Source organism: Callospermophilus lateralis, chromosome 12, assembly GCF_048772815.1.
Source record: "Callospermophilus lateralis isolate mCalLat2 chromosome 12, mCalLat2.hap1, whole genome shotgun sequence".
NCBI classification, from domain to species: Eukaryota; Metazoa; Chordata; class Mammalia; order Rodentia; family Sciuridae; genus Callospermophilus; species Callospermophilus lateralis.
In genome coordinates this window covers 71,323,174-71,337,217 of record NC_135316.1, presented here as the reverse complement: position 1 = coordinate 71,337,217, position 14,044 = coordinate 71,323,174, and positions in this window count along the sequence as shown.

The window sequence follows — 14,044 nt, the reverse complement described above, 5'->3', positions numbered from 1 at the left end:
GCCCATTTGTTGACTGGGTTATTTGTTTTTTTGCTGTTTAGCTTTTTGTGTTCTTTATATACATTAGAGATTAGAGCTCTATCTGATGTGTGGGGGGTAAAAATTTGCTCCCAGGGTGTAGGCTGTCTATTCATCTTATAGATTGTTTCTTTTACTGAGAGGAAACTTTTTAGTTTGATTCCATCCCATTTATTGATTCTTGGTTTTAATTTTTGTGCTATAGAAATTTTATTAAGGAAGTTGGGGCCTAATCCCACATGATGCAGATTAGGGACTATTTTTTCTTCTATTAGACAGAATCTCTGGTTTAATTCCTGGATCATGATCCACTTTGAGTTGAGTTTTGTGCATGGTGAGAGATAGAGATTTCATCTCATTTTTTTTGCATATGGATTTCCAGTTTTCCCAGCACCATTAGTTGAAGATGCTATCTTTTCTCCAATGCTGTTTTTAGCCACTTTGTCTAATATCAGATAATTATTGTTTGGGGGGGTTAGTCTCTGTGCCCTCTATTCTGTATCATTGGTCTACCAGTCTGTTTTGGTGCTGTTTTTGTTACTATTGCTCTGTAGTATAGTTTCAGGTCTGGTATAGTGATGCCACCTGCTTCACTCTTCCTGTTAAGAGTTGCTTTAGATATTCTGGGTCTCTTATTTTTTCCAGATGAATTTCATGATTGCTTTTGCTATCTCTATGACGAATGCCATTGGATTTTGATCAGAATTGCATTAAATCTGTATAGGGCTCTTGGTAGTATGGTCATTTTGATAATATTTACATTCTTTATCTAGATGCATATATTCACCATATGGTGTGGGCCCAGTTATTGGTTTCAGGGAGGAACCAAGTGTTGAAATTGGCTGTGGACATGGTGGTCTTCACAGCCTTTGAGGGAGAGTGTTTGCTCAGGGAGAGGAGCTGGCTGCAGGAAGGAGGCATTTGCCTCTGCTGCTGAATTTTAATGAATGGAATCTATCAACAGAGTCAGGACACTGTAAGGCCTAACAGGTTCCAGGCCCCTCCTTGGGCTGAGGTGAAACTGGGGATAGGAGTCTGACACAGAACTTCCCATACATACTATTAAAGAAACCCAAAGCCACAGCTTGGCCTCAGGAGGCCATTTCTTCTGGATACCAAGATTTGCAAGCTTTACTCGTGCCCTATTGTCAGATGCTACTGGGAAATAAAGGACACCTTCTTCTGCAGCATTGTATACATAATGTGCAACAAGTTGCTACCATAATTAGCAAACAAATGTCACATGTTATAAATTGTAAATACACAAATTCTAAATTGCATTTTGTCCTTAAAATGAAAAACAAAGCCTGTAGAAGGCAGGTTTCCTACAGCCCCAGGATACTACAGCCCAGACTACACCACACAGCACACAGCAGGCTCTGCTTCTGATCTGATCTAGTTGTGCACGGGTGGGAGCACAGGTAGCAGTGGTAACTCATTCAATCTTATTCCTCCTAGGGTGTCTCTGAGTCCAGTCTATTTATTTCACTGGCAGAAAGTATGTTTTTTCATCTGTTTGTGTCACTGAACCAACTGTGAAAAGGGAGAGCACAAGATGGATTCTATTCTTTGTGAATTATTGAAGCAAGTTTCAGCAACTATAAATCCTGATATTAGGTGACAGCCTCAGAAGCAGAGAGATATAGCCCAGTCTGTAGAACTTGGTGGAAAAAAGGTAAGAAAATCAGTTCTTCAATGAAAATCTGAAGAAATCTATAGGAGTTCTGTGTTTGGAATTGGGGTCCCTGATTATTTCATGGTGGTGGCATTCTTGGTGTCTGGAAAAGTTTCTATGCAAAGACATAGGATGCCTGGTTGCTATGGTAATGCCCTCAATACTAGAGTCTTATCAGCTTTCACCTTAATCTTAGACACATAACTCCTGGGAATAAAGGAACTCGTTTGATAACTGCAATATTTCACCAGGCTCAGGTGCTCTGAATCTGCCTAACAGTAATTTCAGACAACGGACTTTCTTGAGAACTACACAAAGCTCCTAACATTACATTTTGTAACTATACAATGTAACTGCACAATAAGCAACCTTACTGATACTCTAAACAATAATATGGTTATGGTACTAATGACCTAATGTAAACTATTGGTATAAATAAATGTGGCCGCTTGGACAAGGACCCACTCTGCCATCTTTCCTTCCTCTGCACCTTGTCTCTTTGTCTCCTCTTTATTATTATTCCTCACAGAAGTCCCTATTTAGATTTTGAATGTGGATCTTGATGTTCACAGTCAGCCCTAATCAAAAGTGAACAGGGGCTGGGGTTGTGACTCAGAGCTAGAGCGCTCACCTAGCATGGGCAATGCCCTGTGTTCAATCTTCAGCACCACATAAAAATAAAATAAAGATATTGTGTCCAACTACAACTAAAAAAGTATTTTAAAAAAGTGAAGAATAAATCCTTTTGAAAAATGGTTGGATGAAGTTTTACACTATTCCCTTTGGTCTTGTTCTTTAACATTTTATATGGTTGAGCTTAGAATGATCCAAAGTGATTTAAATGATGTTGCACAGGAAAATTTTGTGGTTATTTAATGCAGATATGACACACCACGGGAATGCCTTTCCTCCACCCAGGACCTGCATAGAATTGTCACCATCTCCCACCTCAGCTGCTGCAGAAGGCCAGCCAACAGGGCTGGATGCAGATTAGTCAAGGGTTTCCATTTGATTTTTGAGGAAAATCTTCCTTTGCCAATTGGCCATTTTGCTCCTAAGCTGCAAGATATCTCACTCCCTATCCAAACACATTTCCTTTAGCCTATTTCCACTATTCTCTCCCTCTGACCTCTTTCTACCTCTAAAAAGATGAGCACTTTATTTTTTCTTTTTTACTTCAAACAGGATATAGTTTTTCTTGGAGAAGTTGGATGATATACAGATCAATAGATCTCAAATAGATACTCTGGGATACTTGTCATAAAGCCCAAGGGACAGATGAGCAGTTTTGCTACCCACAGAGGGGAAAAAAATCCTATAAGTCAAGAGCAACCAACCCCTCTCCCACTACTTTTAAGAAATCTGGTTGCTGGGCTGGGGTTGTGGCTCAGCAGTACAGCGCTCACTTCGCATGTGCAAGACTTTGGTTCGATCCTCAGCATCACATAAAAATAAATAAGTGAAATAAAGGTATTGTGCCAATTGTAACTAAAAAACAAATATTAAAATTAAAAAAAAGAAATCTGGTTGCTTCTTTCTTTCCCTTTGTCAGACAATTCCATTATAAGGTACCTATAAAAGAGACAGGCATTCTTGCTTTGTGAATTCTGGTATTTACTTATTCATACTGTGTGCCATTCCTGGCCAACATTAATAATGGGCTGAATTCTTAGGGTTTGCTATATTTCCTACATCCCAGAAAGGCTGCCTGTCATATTTTTCTGAGGACCACTTGAGGCTAACTCAGGATATAGGAGAATACCCCGTGATGTTGTTCCAAATTCCCTGTAGCACTATCCATCTTCCCACCCTGTAACTTGCCAGTACTTGTCACATTTTAGAAACAACTTTAATGTAAGTCAGAGTAGACTATGGTTCCATGTTCATGGTTTTCTGTTTGTTTTATCTATCTTAATTCCTCTGGTGGATTATTGATTGTAAAGTGGATTAGTATAGTCTGTTGTCTCAATCTAACTCAGTTTAATAATCACTATGAAATCCTTGCTAAAGGTAGATATAAGGCTGCAGAGTTTATACAAAAGTTAAGACTTACCTCACATTCTAAATGGGTAGATCATCCAAAATAACACGGAATTTAACACAGGATAGAGTGATACAAGTGTCATAGGAAACAGAAAAATAATTCATTTACTACTACAGTGTTCTATGTATTGTACCAGAAATGGAATCCTGATAAGAAAACAGATAAGGAAAAAAATAATATGAAGAAGGAAAAGGGTTCTATCAAACACTCCTGACAAAAGATAAAAAGATAAGCCTAAGCCTTAATTCTAAGGTTTATGCTCTTCTAGCTATACTGGAATACTCTGAATAATATTATGTCAATCTGTTTTAGGGGATAAGTGCAGAGAATCCCTTACTTTATCCCAGAAAAGAGTGGTGAAAAGCAAAGAATACTGGGACCTCACAGGCCATCTGCCCTGGTCAGGCCAAGTGGATGTCTACCTTTCAACAAAAATTCTATTCTAGTTGGGAGAATGGTCCTGTCTCTAAACAGACACAGAGGTGATTCATTTATTTCTTTTAAAAAAAAATGTTTATTTTTTAGTTCTAGTTGGACACAATATCTTTATTTTAAATTTATATGGTGCTGAGGATTGAAACCGATACTTCATGCATTCAAGATGAGCACTCTACCGCTGAGCCACAATTCCAGCCCCTAATTCATTTATTTTGTCCTGATCCAGCAGCCCATTTATTCTTCAAACAACTCTGTTCAGCTTTCCTATAGCAAAGGAAATCTCCTTCCATGTGATTTCCATCATATGGCTATCTCGGCCCTTCTCCATGAAAGCCCCTCAGATGTTTGAAACAGATACAAAACCATCCATCTTGTGGCCCAATTTATCCCTCTACACCTTGCTTTTATGTACCTATATACCACTGCCTCCTTCAATAGGTGACTCCTCACAATCCTTTTATTTTATTAGAATATAAAAATAATCAGTGACTATTGTAGAAAATCTAAAAATGTATAAACAACCCTAGAAGTGTGTGGTCCACCTGGAAAATTGAATGTGTGACATAGACAATATCAGGAGGACAAAAAGTAGTTGTTTGAATGAAACTGGGTGAAAATGACATTGAGCTGACTGATGATAGATGAATGGAGGAATAACGTAAGCCTGGCCACCGAAGATGCTCCATGAAGAAAAGAGGTAGAAAAAGATACATGTTGTTTAGAGAACTGTGTGAGGTCAGTTTGGCAAATGGGTTATATGAAGGAGTGGTAAAAAATGAAACTATAGATCTAGTGGGGCAGGAAGGACCGTACCAGCAAAGGCATTTATTTCTGTCCAAAAAGTCAATACATGTCATTATTGTGTTAAGGAAAAAAAATAGGATAAAATTTTGTTGCTGCAATGTCATTCTGCTGGCAGGGTAGAAAAAGAATTGAAAGGAGCTGGGATCAAGAAGAGGTCACTGAGGAGGTTATCACAGAGAGAGACATGGTGAAAGCCAGAGTGGCAACAGTATGGAAATGAAAGAAAAGTACTCAGGAGACAGAGTCACTATACCTGGTGTCTGATCAAATTTGAGGGGTGAAAATTTCTGGGAATCCAGTGCCTGGGGCAATTTGAGTAACTTAAAGATACTCAGAGTGTTTGGAACAGGGGTTATTTCAGAAAAGAGCCAAGAAATAAGACTAGAGGTGGGACTGAGCCTGGTGCAGATCCATGAGAGAGGGGTAGAAGACTTAGAACTTCATTCCCAGGACAATGGGAAGGCTTTGAAGAGTGATCAGCCGAGTGCTCTAGATCAGGGCTCCATTACCAAAGAGCTCATTCAGGCCACACAATTGAATCTCTTGGCCACAGTGTGAACAAGGAATTGGAAGAAGGGGTGAGATGAAGACAGAGATAAGAGTATTGCAATTATCCACATGAGAGAACAGAGTGGCCTGGATGGATGTGATACCACTAGAGAGTGTTGTATTAGAAATATTCAGCATGAACTCCAACAAGATTTAGTAACTGATGTGATTATGATATTGTAACACAATATCAAACATCCAGTACACATACATCCTGGGCCTGCACTGTGGTCCTCAGTCTCCAGGGTTTGGTCAGATCACAGGAGGTAAGGTCATTTGAAAAGGAAGAGAGTTTCTACTTGAGGTAGGCGTATCCCAGGATGGTGGGATATACAATTCAAAAGTTCAGGAGAGGTACTGAGCTAGAGATTTAGATTTGGGTATCATCTACATACGTGTGGCAATTGAGACATTCAGAGTAGATGAGGTTGCAGGGAGGATGTCTATAGGCTGAGAGGGAAAAAAGATCTAGAGCCAAACACTGAAAAACAGAAATTAGTGACTTTTCTTGTTGAACTTAAACCTACAGCTGACACCTATTGTTTCTAAGTACTCACCTCCTAAAGATGATTGTCAGTAATTTTTTTCCAAATATTCTCACTAGGCCTTACTAAGAATTTCAAATTTGTTCCTACAACAATCATCCTGAGGTGGATCTACCATGAAACTAATAAAGCTTCAAATGTAGGGTTCCTCACTTGCACTGGCCTCTTCTGAAGTATTTGGTGGGGACTTAATAATGTATTAACAAGTCTAAGTTTTTATAAAGTTTGCAAAAGTAAAATACGGGCATATCTCTGTACTAGTGCATGTTTGGTTCCAAATCACTGCATAAAACAAATAAAGCAATAAGTTCAATCACATGATATTTGAGTTTCCCAGTGCAAATCAAACTTAGGTTTACACTATACTGTACTCTGATAACTGCACAATGGCATTGTGTCTGGAAAAAAATGCACATATCTTAATTTGGAAATACTTTATTGTTAATTTTAAAAAAGGCTAATGATCATCTGGACCTTCAGTGAGTCCTAGTCTTTATTACCTGAGTTCAAAGCTTCTGAAAGAGTGAGAGCATAAGAAGAACTGTCAGAAATTACAAGGAAGCTAGTGGAAATTGAATTTGAACTCACAACTGGAGGAATCTTTTTGGTTCTGATCTAGCTTTTTGCCAATTATGTCATCATCTTTCCTCCTTAGCTAAAAGTTTCTCAAAAAGGCTTTCTAGATGCCATTCATTTTGGCTTGACCCAACCCCTGGATCCTCTCCTACAGCACCGTTGACTCCTCCCTCAAAAACAAGCTTCACTCAGGGTCAGGAGTTGAAGGGTAAACAAATACTACGCAATTTTTTTTTTCATTTTTAAAATATGTTCATATTTTTGTAGGTTTTTCATGGTTAATGCCAGTTATTGTCCTTGTCATGCAATTTAATCTCTTGGTTACTTTTGCCTCCCTTCATTGAAGATAAATATCAAGTTTAATAAATAAGTCTGTGAAAAAATATATATATAATTTTTTCAGCTAAAATACAAGATGTAACTGAAAAGGATGCCATAGTAAATTGTATTTCTGCTCTTCCTGTCAAAGGCCTGAAGAGCTCTATGAAATGGCTTGCCATTCACTTAGAGAACCCCACAAAATCAAGCAAATCAAAAGGATCAACTCTTCATGTTCAATTGTTTTTAAAGAATGATATTCCTAATACAAGTTCTTACACACAACAGACACACAGTACTTTTTTTCCCTTTTATTGTGGCACTAAGAATTGAACCCAGCGGTGCTCTATCACTGAACTACATCCATAGCTCATTTGCATTTATTTATTTTGAGACAGGGTCTTGTTCAATTGCTAAATCTGGCCTTAAACCTGCTATTCCCCTGTGTTGGCCTTCTTAATAGCTGGGATTACAGCATGCACCTCTGTGCCTGGACAATACTCAGTTCATTTTAAAATTTGATCTTTATTATGATCATCATCCAAGGTTCAGCAGTAGGGCACTTGCCTAGGCTGAGCAAGACATTGCTTTCAATCTTCAGCACTGATGATGATGATGATGATGATGATGATGATGATGACGATGATAAATTAAATAATCAACAAATTCTAGGACTTGGGTAGAGACTATATAAGAAGAATTATATTCATGTAGTCTCAAAAGGAAGATCTATAGTGTCAGAAAGTAATGGAATGCTGTGTTTGATGGACATGCCTGTAATCCCAGGTACTCAGGAGGCTGAGACAGGAGGACTGCAAATTGAAGGCCAGCCTGGAAAATTTAGCAAGTCACTGTTTCAGAATGAAAAGGACTGGGGAATAGATTGCTGGCAAAGCACTTGTTTAGTATGACTGAGGGCCCAGCCTAAGCTTCATCTCCTTTGTGTATAAATTTCATCCTCAGACACTTCTCATGTGAAGCATTAGGGCACTGGGACCCAGATCCCTCTTTTAACATTAACTACACATTGTTTGGCACTTGATTCATGATTATCAGTCTTGTCTGCCCAGTTACATAGAATAAGCTCCCCAAGAATAAAAACCATGATGGGTATTCTGGTATTTCCCTGAACGGCCTACCTTGGCAGGTCCACAGTAAGCGCTGCACCAGAACAAGCTGGCTAATGATTTTCAAAGGACTCAAATATCTACTGTTTGTCCAGAACCTCTTGAATTCAATAGATGACAACTTGCCAATGACACAGCTTGGATCACCATCATCTCCCTAGGAAATAGTGGTTCATTAACCTTGCTGGAGCCAGGCCTAGATTATAAACACTGTTGTTACATAGTTATAAATAAACTAGAAATACTGGGCAGGGGGAACCAACAGAATTTTAAAGAACTGAGATTCTGACATTAAAGCCATAGATTGTAAATATGATGACATGACAGGAAAACTTACCAACCAAAAAAGTATTTATGATGACAAATGTGTAAGTATATATTTTGTTCATTTCCTTACATTTTTTTTTTTTTAATTCTGAGGGTTGCATGTTAGGCCAGTGCTCTACCACTGAGCTATACTCTCTGCCCATGTGATTATATTTAGATCTATGGACATCAATTGTTGCTTGGGACTGCAGAAAGGCTATTCCTGGCACAGAATTTTTATAGAGATTGTACTTAAAAGTTTATTCTATATACAGAGTATCACTAATAATTCACTCTTCAAAATGTTACATATGAATGCCAGTTATTTCATGAGTATAAAAACATGACTGGAATAAAATGAAAAATCATGGGAACAAAGCAGTTTGGGAAAGAAAAGCAACTTCTAAATGAATGAGATGCCAGCTTCCTCTGGGACAGACCAGCCAGTCTGGTTTCCTGGCTTTGTGCACCAGCCACACTTCTGCTCTGCCCAGCAGCTCAAGGGCTTTCATTGCCACTCTAAATATAGTGCACCTTTTTCTCTGTGAGCCAATTTTTGTTGTTGTTGTTTTGTTTTGTTGTGGTGTTTGTGGGGGTGGGGGGTGGTTTTTTTTTTGTTGTTGTTGTTGTTTGTTTTGCAGTTTTAGATGCCATCCGAGGGCATGAGTGGCTCTGATATTGGGCTATAGGCTGTAAAAGAAATATATGGGCTGTGCTCTGCCTGTAATGTGAGCAATAATTATATTGGGGAAGACCATTCACATACATTCTTCTTCCTACCAAAAAATTCTGCAGAGGTTCAAGTAAGCCAGTTCTAGAAAATCATTTTAATTCCTGTCAGACTGTTTCTTGCTATCATTTGAATGTCTGTTCTCTCTAAAATTCATATTGGAATTTAATTGTCATTGTAACTATATTAAAAAGTGAGACATTTGAGAAATGATTGGATCCTCAGGGCTCTGCCCTCAAGGGTGGGACTAGTGCTATTATAGAAGGGTGAATTTAAACCTTTTGTCTCTTTGCCATTCTATCTTAAGTCATCTAAGGACCTAATAAGGGCACCATTTGGGAATCAGAATTTCCAAACTCACCAACACCTTGATTTTGGACTTCCCAGACTCCAGAGCAGTGAGCCAGTAAGTTTCTGTTCTTGACAAATTCCCCAATCTGTGGTGTTCTGTTAAAGGAGCACAAATGGACAGAGATATATTTCTTTAATCATTTGTATGAAACATTAACTTAAAAATTAAATCATGTATATGCATGAACAAGAGAATAAACATTAGTATTATTTTTAAATTCATATTCCTTAAACTAAGGGTAGAGAGCACTGGGCATTAGCAAGGTTTGATAACAATTTCTGGAAAGCTGATCAGTAACAATGTTACTGATCACGACCTTGATATCAACAGGGCACAGAAAGATGAGTTCTTTTCTGACCTCTCTGGGCAGAAACATATAAGAAGGGAGCTGCAAGTAAGAAAGATAACCTTAAAAACAGACCACCAGGCCTGGGGATGTGGCTCAGTTGTACAGGACTTGTTCAGTATGTGCAAGGCCCTTAGATTTGATCCCCAGCACTCTCCACCCCCACCCCCACATGCAGCAGATCACTTTACCACAAAGAAAATTACTCCAAAAAAGAAAAGAAAGTTACTCCACCTCTGTAATCCACTCCATCCTTGAGAAGAAACTACCCACCTGGGAGACCTATCATTCAATGCCCTAGTTCCTAAGAGTTACTATTAGTTCTTGTTGTTGTTGTTGTTCTTTTTTTCTTCAATTCTGAAAAGTTACAGGCAAAATATTCTTGTATTTATTATTTTTAGGTGATTAATATAGGACTTGATTTCTACACCATTAATTCAGCATTAGGGTATATACCATGTGGTATTATTTCCTGACTGTTCAGGAACAGTCTCATTTCTCATCTGGACATCTTATTTAAGAGCATGTTAATGTTGTTGTTGTTCTTTTCAGATATACATGACAGTAGAGTATATTTGGACATATTATACATACATGGAGTATGATTTATTCTAATTAGGATACTATTTTTGTGGTTGTACATGACATGGAGTTTCACTGGTGGTGTATTCATATATGAATATATATGAGCATAAGAACATTATGTCCGATTCATTCTTCTGTCTTTCCTATTCCCAATCCCCCTCCCTTCCCTTAATTCCTCTTTGTCTAATTCAATGAATTTCTATTATTCTTTTCCCCACCCTCCCTTGTTATGTGTTAGCACCCACATATCAGAGAGAACATTCTGTCTTTGGTTTAGGGGGGACTGGCTTATTTCCCTTAGCACAATATTCTCCAGTGCCATCCATTTACTGGAAAATGCCAAAATTTCATTCTTTTGTAGGCTGAGTAATATTCCATCGTGTACATATACCACATTTTCTTTATCCATTCATCTGTTGAAGGGCACTTCAGTTGGTTCCATAGCTTGGCTATTGTGAATAGAGTTGTTATAAACATTGATATGCCACGTCACTGTAGTATACTGGTTTTAAGTCCTTTGGGTATATGCCAAGCAGTGGGATAGCTTGGTTAAATGGTGATTCCATTCCAAGTTTCTGAGGAATCTCCATGCTGTTTTCCAGAATGGTTGCATCAATTTGCAGTCCCACCAGCAATGTGTGACTGAACATTTTTCCCAAATCCTTGCCAACATTTATTTTTACTTGTATTCATGATAATTGCCATTCTGATTGGCATGAAATGGAACTCTGTGTGATTTTAATTTGCATCTCTCTCATTGCTAGAGAAATGAAACATTTTTTTCATATATTTGTTGACTGATTGTATTTCTTCTTATGGGATATGCCTGTTCAGTTCCTTTGCCCATTTATTGATTGGGTTATTTGTTTGTTTGTTTTGGTGTTAAATTTTTTGCGATTTGTATAACCTGGAGATTAATGCTCTATCTGAGGTGAAGGTGGAATAGATTTTCTCCCCTTCTATTGGCAAAGATTTTCTGCCATTTTGTAGGCTCTCTCTTCATGTTCTTGGTTGTTTATTTTGTTGTGAAGAAGCTTTTTAGTTTGAAACCATTCGATTTATTGATTATTGATTTTTAATTCTTGTACTTTGGGAGTCTTATTGAGGAAGTTGGTTCCTAAGCTGACTTGATAGAGACTTGGGCCTACTTTTTCTTCTAGTAGACACAGGATTGCTGGACTAATGCCTAGGTCCTTGATCCACTTTGAGTTAATTTTTGTGCAGGGTGAGAGATAGGGGCTCAATTTCATTCTACTACATGTGGATTTCCAGTTTTCCCAGCATCATGTGTTGAAGAGGCTATTTTTTCTCTAATGCATGTTTATGGCACCTTTGTCTAGGATGAGATAACTGTATTTATGTGGGTTTGCTCTGTGTCTTCTATTCTCTTCCATTGGTATTCATGTCTGGTTTTGTGCCAACACCATGCCATTTTTGTTACTATAGCTCTGTATTATAATTTAAGGTCTGGTATTGTGATTTATCCTGCTTTACTTTTCTTGCTAAGGATTACTTTGACTATTCTGGGCACCTTATTTTTCCAAATGAATTTCATGAATGCCTTTTCTATCTCTATGAAGAACATCACTGACTGGAATTTTAATAGGAATTGTGTTAAATCATTGTAGCACTTTTGGTAGTATGATTATTTTGACAATATTAATTCTGCCTATCCGAGAACATGGGAGATCTTTCCATTTTTTGAGGTCTTCTTCAATTTTTCATTAGTGTTCTGTAGTTTTCATTGTAGTGGTCTTTCTTCTCTTTTGTTACATTGATTCCCAATTTTTTTGTTGTTTTTTTTTGTTTGTTTTTGAGGCTGATTCATCATTGGTGTATAGGAACACAGTTGATTAATGGGTGCTAACTTTATATCCTGCTACTTTGTTAAATTCATTTATGAGTTCTAGAAGCTTTCTGATGGAGTTTTTTGGGTTTCATAAATATAGAATCATGTCGTCAGCAAATAGGTATAGTTTGAGTTCTTCTTTTCCTGTTCATAACCATTTAATTTTTTCTTTTGTCAATTGCTCTAGCTAGGGTTTCAAGGACTATGTTGAATAGGAATGGTGAAAGAGGGCACACCTGTGTTGTTCCAGTTTTTAGAGTAAATGCTTTCAATTCTTCTCTATTTATAATAATGTTGGCCTTGGGTTTAGAATATATAGCTTTTACAATGTTAAGGATTGTTCCTACCATCCCTAGTTTTTCTACTGTTTTGAGCTTAAAAGGATGCTGAATTTTGTCAAATGCTTTTTCTACATATATGGAGATATCATGTGATTCTCATCTTTAAGTCTTTGATTGATAAATTACATTTATTAATTTCCTATATTGAACCAACATTGCATCCCTGAATGAACCCCACTTGATCATGGTGCAGTATATTTTTGATATGTTTTTATGTGATTTGCCAGGATTTTATTAAGAATTTTTTGCATCTAGTTTATCAGGGATATTCATTGAAGGTTTCTTCAATGAATGTATGTCAGAAACATGCATTAGAGAAAAATAGCCTCTTCAACAAATGGTGCTGGGAAAACTGAAAATCCACATGTAGTAGAATGAAATTGAGCCTCTATCTCTCACCCTGCACAAAAATCAACTCAAAGTGGATCAAGGACCTAGGCATTAGACCAGCAATCCTGTGACTACTAGAAGAAAAAATAGTCCCAAGTCTCTATCATGTCAGCTTAGGAACCAACTTCCTCAATAAGACTCCCAACCTTTCTGGTTTTGGTATCAATACTAGCTTCATAGAATGAGTTTAAAAGGGTTTCCTCCCTTTCTAATTCATGGAATAATTTGAGGAGGATTGATATTAGTTCTTCTTTGAAGTTCTGGTAGACTCAGCTGATAATCTACCTGGTCTTGGGCTTTTCTTTGTTGGTAGGCTTTTGTTGGCATCTTCAATTTCTTTGCTTGAAATGGATCTGTTTAAATTCTATACCTTCCTGATTCAATTTGGATAGGTCAAATATCTCTAGGAATCTGTCAATGTCTTCATGATTTTCTATTTTATTGGAGTATAAATTTTCAAAGTAGTTTCTGATTATAGTCTGTATTTCAGTAGTGTTTGTGGTGGTATTTTCTTTTTCATCACAAATTTTAGTAATTTGAGTTTTCTCTTTTTATTCATTAGCTTGGCTAAGGGTTCATCAATTTAACTTATTTTTTTCAAAGAACCAACTTTTTCTCTTGCTGAGAGCCATAGCCAAGTAGGAATGACGCATGGCATTTTTGGTTGAAAGGTGACGCCAGCAAGCCACTGAGATGATATGATTATGTTAAGATCTGCATTCAATTGGATATTAGACCCCTGCCGTCCGCCTCGGCCTGCTACTTTGGAGCTCTAGCAGGACTCCCGGAGAGTTCCCATTGGTTGGAGAAATGCGGTAGGAGGGATTTCCGGAGGAGGGATTTTCCTGTTGGTGTAGTGTGACCCGGGAGAATGCAGCGTGTGTGGTTCGGCATATTTCCTGGGAGCGTGCGTGGTATTGGCGGGAGTTTCAGAAATAAAGTTTGTTCCTGCTTGAGTGGCTCGTGATTTTGTGCCCAGCCAGACTGTGGCATTCTCTTGTCAATTTTTTGAAATTTTTGTTTCAATTTTGTTAATTTCAGCTCTGATTTT